Here is a 5,654-nt window from a genome sequence, read left to right on the forward strand (position 1 = left end):
TAGGAGCGATTGGGCGGGGTCAAGCTAACGTGACACCCGGGAACCCACTCGCGACAACGGCCGGCTCTTTAGGGGTCGGCCGGGTACGGGGGCAGAAGGCCAAGGCCTGGCTGACCCCCTGACCCCACTCTGGCTTGGACTAGCGCTTACTCCAGTATTATGATTGTTAATAAACAAAGCCGCGGCCTTTTATACCTCCAAACTGAGTCTGTCATTACTCGTCTGTTATATGTGGGTACCGGTTCGGAGGGGGAGGGGGTCCCTCGCAGCCTCCCTGGTCATGCAGGAGACAGAAAGGTAGATAGAGACACAGACAGAGAGCTACCAGAGAAGGTGTTACATGGGTGAGTGCTGAGTTATTACTGTGACTTTCTGATGCTAACATGACATTAGGTTCTGGGCTCTGCGTCCCACACATGATGAACACCATGACTGTATAAAACTGAGGGGTACATATATGTATATATATATAGCAACTGTAAATATTACTGTATGTTCATTTGCATGTCTTAGACAGGTCTGCAACCCTGTCTTTCCCCATTGTCACCCAGCATACAGCGCTTCCACTGCAGCAAGGGATTCTGGGAAATGACATGCAAATGAGCACTCAGTGCCACCTTTTGTCTCAAGCTCGTATTACACAAGCCAATCCTCAAGCCAATGCACACTGTTTTAAACACAGCTTTTAGACAGAGGCTGGGATGAGATGCAAAGCCATTAAACCCACTCACAGACATTTTTTTTTTTTTTTTTACGGTTCACATATTAACAACCATTTAGTATCATTTTACAGAAAATAATAAACCGAAAACATCACTATACAATCCTTATATTGCCAAGACAAAAACCAACCCAAAGGCACAAAACCATTCTAAAAAGCCAAACAAAACAACACATTCCAAGGCATCATCTGTGCATCTACTACCAAACACACTCAATGCAAAAAAATATGGTTACTTCCCATTTCTACACGCGACTTTTCGTACTTTCCACAGGACATTTAACATTGCATCTAATTACTTCACGTGTCCCAGCAATTTCTCTAACGCCTCACGGATATGATACGTACTACATTGTATTCCTAATTTTCTTACTTCCTCTTTAGACACCTCTGCTTTTGGGAACTGTACTTTCAGCCATTCCGTTTTTGAAACATTTAACCCTAAGTCACCTGCCTCTTTATTTATATTATTTATCACCTCTTTTACATGCCACTCCCTCGCCTTCCTTTCTCTCTCGCTTTCATAACTTACTTTTGTTCTTCCACTAAGGCCTGCCTTTTCTCCTTTTCCACCTTTACTTTCCCTAATCTCTCCCCCTTCACCCCCACTCTGTTGGCCTGCCTTTCCATCACTTTCATTCCCACTTACTGCACTTACACTTCTCTGTATTTTAGTTCCCTCCACGCTTATCTGGCTTTGTGAGGACGAGCTATTGCCCTCACTTCTCTCCTTCTCTCTCACCTCTCCCCTAGCCTCTTTTATTTTAACCCACTGTACATGCTCCTTTTTTAATTCTTCATACTGCTCTTTTGTCAGCTGTTTTCTTTGGTACATCAGTTTTTCTAATCTTTCTATTATCTGTTCCTCACTACTCCCCCCATGCTGCTTCCGAAAAATACCAACCCAAAACAGAACATCTCCCACTGCGTCTTCAAAATGTTCCATCTTCACTTTTAGGGTTACTTTCCCTGATACTTTTACAACTTTACCCTCTACACCTTCCTCTCTAGGCTCCCCTTTACTCTGGCTATCCTTATCTTCCTTTGTTTCTATCCCTTGCAGATTTTTACGCTTTTGAGCTTTTTTCCCTCCTATTTCCATTTCCTCCTCCAAGACATCTTGGGGACCTTCCCTCCCCCTCTGTGCATCTTGAAACTCCATACTTTCCGCCCAGCTAGGTTCCACCACACTCAATGACCGTATTTCCCCCTCCCCCGCATCTTTCTGATGCACTGTTCCCGTCTCCTCCCCTCCCCCCACCTCCAGTTTCTGGGCCAAGGAGTCCAGGAAGAAATCTTCCTCTTTTTTCTCCACGATATCACTTATAGAACCCGCCAAACCCTCTATTGGGCCACTTTCTACCCTTTCTTCTCTTCTTAAATCCTCCTCATACATTGCTGTTATAGCCGGATCAAGCCCTCCCTCTTGGGAACTCTCCATCTCAAAAATTCCCTGACCCTCAACTGTCTCTTCCTCTTCTTCTAGCACACTGTCCCCTTTAGCTGTCTGGGCATATGTCCTTTTAGTGCACTGCCGTGCCAAGTGTCCTTCCTCTCCGCAAAGATGGCATCTCTTAGGGACACCACAGTTGGCTGCAGTATGTCCCTCTTCCCCGCAATTACGGCACACAATTCCCGTTTTCGTGCAACCCTCCTTTGTATGTCCATAAGTGTGGCAATGCCTGCAATATAGAGGCTGTCCCGGGTAAAACAAAAATCCTCTGTCTCCTCTACTATTGAACATGGCCGGTGGGTGTGTAACTCCTCCCACACATGATGGATCCCGTCTGAACCGTACCCAGAAACGTCTCTTCCCGTTGAACATGCCATACGGATTTTTTAGTTCTTCACCTCCTCTAATCATTTCACAATACCGTTTCAAAAAACACACAATCTCCTCTTTCCTTGCATACGGAGTGTACATGTGAAGTACAAGTGGTCTCTCCTCCAGCATAAAACTTGGGATTACCTTTACATGCAAATGAACATACAGTAATATTTACAGTTGCTTTATGCTTTACTGTGGAGGGTTTTTGTCACTTTTTTACCCACCATAACCTTAATAGTAGTGGTGATTACCTAGTCTAGTCTCAAACCTGCTTTGCCATTAAGACCAACCCCACACTGATGAGACCCATTAAGGTCGAAACAGCTGTGTATCTGAGCCTGTGTCCCCTTGGCCTTGAGTCATCGTCCCTTCGGGGACTAAAGACTCCTGCTGCTTTTGGGGGGGCACGCCATCTCGAGCTAAGAGGAGTGATCCTGAGCGAGCGGTTCTGAGCGAGCGGATGCGGAAGTGAGGGGCCGGCACCTTTGCCCTGGGACATCGCCTTTACTGGCTAAAGTCCCTTGCTGCTTTTGGGGTGCCGCACCTGAGCTTGAGAGAGCAGAGATGACGTCACAAGCTGGAATGCGCAATTCCATTCGGTTCCTGATCGAGGAGACCGAGAGAAGTCGAGTGAACCTGCTGTGGATAGTGGAGAAGGTGCTGAAGCAATTGATCGGTCTGGACACTGAGAGGATCTTCTGCCTTCAGGATTTCCCTGCACAGGGGATTTATGACCTGACCTGTCATCAAGAAGCGGATGTTTGGTGCACTTTTGAAAAGTGCAAGGAGAAGTCTGGTGACCCGATCTTACATGGCATCAAGGTAATTCCAAGTTTTATGCTGGAGGAGAGACCACTTGTACTTCACATGTACAATCCGTATGCAAGGAAAGAGGAGATTGTGACTTTTTTGAAACGGTATTGTGAAATGATCAGAGGAGGTGAAGAACTTAAAAACCCATATGGCATGTTCAACGGGAAGAGACGTTTCTGGGTACGGTTGAGACGGGATCCATCATGTGCGGGAGGAGTGACACACCCACCGGCCATGTTCAATATAAGAGGAGACAGAGGATTTTTGTTTTACTCGGGACAGCCTCTATATTGCAGGCATTGCCACACTTATGGACATACAAAGGAGGGTTGCAGGAAAACGGGAATTGTGTGCCGTAATTGCGGGGAAGAGGGACATACTGCAGCCAACTGTGGAGTCCCTAAGAGATGCCATCTTTGCGGAGAGGAAGGACACTTGGCACGGCAGTGCACAAAAAGGACATATGCCCAGACAGCTAAAGGGGACAGTGTGCTAGAAGAAGAGGAAGAGACAGTGGAGGGTCTGGGAATTTGTGAGATGGAGAGTTCCCAAGAGGGAGGGCTTGATCCGGCTATAACAGCAATGTATGAGGAGGATTTAAGAAGGGAAGAAATGGTAGAGAGTGGCCCAATAGAGGGGGAGGTGGAAGTGGAAATAATGGACACGACCGGACACAAGAAAGGGGCGCAAAAACGAAGTTTACAAAGTGACAATGATGTTTGTACAGTTGATGGGGAGGGGAAGAGTGAGCTACGGCAAGATAAGGTGACGAAGTCAAAGTTTTGTGCGCTGGATTTGTCCAGTATTGACGGGAGTGGGGAAGAGGAACAGACCGTGAGTAAAGGAAAAGAGGAAAATAAGAAGTTAGATAGGGAAGCGCAAGAAACTGAGGAGAAGGCAGGCCCTGGTGGTGCGAGTGGAAAAGGTAAAGAGGGAAAGAGTAAGTGTAAAGGGTTTGTTGTTAGTGGAAGCAAAAACGAGTCTTCGCAAGGGATAGAAACAAAGGATGATAAGGATTGCCAGAGTAAAGTGGAGCCTAGAGAGAAGGGTGTAGAGGGTAAAGTTAAAAAAGTATCAGGGAAGGTAACCCTAAAAGAGAAAATGGAACAATTTGAGAACGCAGTGGGAGATGTTCTGTTTTGGGTGGGTATTTTCCGGAAGCAGCATGGGGGTAGTAGTGATGAACAGATAATAGAAAGATTGGAAAAATGATGTACCAAAGAAAACATCTGATAAAAGAGCAATATGAAGAATTAAAAAAGGAGCATGTACAGTGGGTTAAAATAAAAGAGGCTAGGGGAGAGGTGAGGGAGAAAGAGAGTAGCGAGAGCAACAGCTCGTCCTCACAAAAAAGTCAGATAAGCGTGGAGGGAACTAAAATACAGAGAAGTGTAAGTGGAGTAAGTGGGAACGAAAGTGAAGAAAAGGCAGGCAAAAAAGGGATTGTACAGGCAAAAGAGGCAAATTCTGCGGGAGATAGTAAGGGGAGGAGCACCCAGGGAAAGGATGAAGTAGGGTTTACAAAGGAAGAGGTTTTGCACAATCAACTTGCGAGGGGATTTGGGCGGAGATATTGGGATGTGAAAGAGGCAAGGGACGGGTATGAAAAAAGTGTGATGTCTGGATTCCAGTTAGAGGAAAGTAAGAGAGGTTTGGAACGTATGGAGAAAGAATTAAAACAGATGATCGCATCACTTGAGAATAGAGAAAGGGTTTTTGTTTTTAAATGAAAGCATCTTGAAGTATATGGTTCTTATCTTTGTATGATGTTTTGATTATAGGGTTTTTTCGTAAAGTTATGTTTTTTTTTTCCCTTCTGAAAAGTTTATCTTTGTGTTTGTATATATCTGAAGGATGAAGGAAGAAAATGTAAATATATTATGTTTTGGTGTCTTTCTAATGTTGGGTGACTGTTGTCACTATGGTGTGTTTTTTTGGTTTCCAAAAAAGTCTGTAAACTTAAAAAAGTTGTTGAATAAAAAAGTTTAAAAAAAAAAAGGTTGAAACATGTCTGTGAGTGGGTTTAATGGCTTTGCATCTCATCCCAGCCTCTGTCTAGAAGCTGTGTTTAAAACAGTGTGCATTGGCTTGAGGATTGGCTTGTGTAATACGAGCTTGAGACAAAAGGTGGCACTGAGTGCTCATTTGCATGTCATTTCCCAGAATCCCTTGCTGCAGTGGAAGCGCTGTATGCTGGGTGACAATGGGGAAAGACAGGGTTGCAGACCTGTCTAAGACATGCAAATGAACATACAGTAATATTTACAGTTGCTTTATGCTTTACTGTGGAGG

Source organism: Ascaphus truei, unplaced genomic scaffold (assembly GCF_040206685.1).
Source record: "Ascaphus truei isolate aAscTru1 unplaced genomic scaffold, aAscTru1.hap1 HAP1_SCAFFOLD_517, whole genome shotgun sequence".
Lineage (NCBI taxonomy): Eukaryota > Metazoa > Chordata > Amphibia > Anura > Ascaphidae > Ascaphus > Ascaphus truei.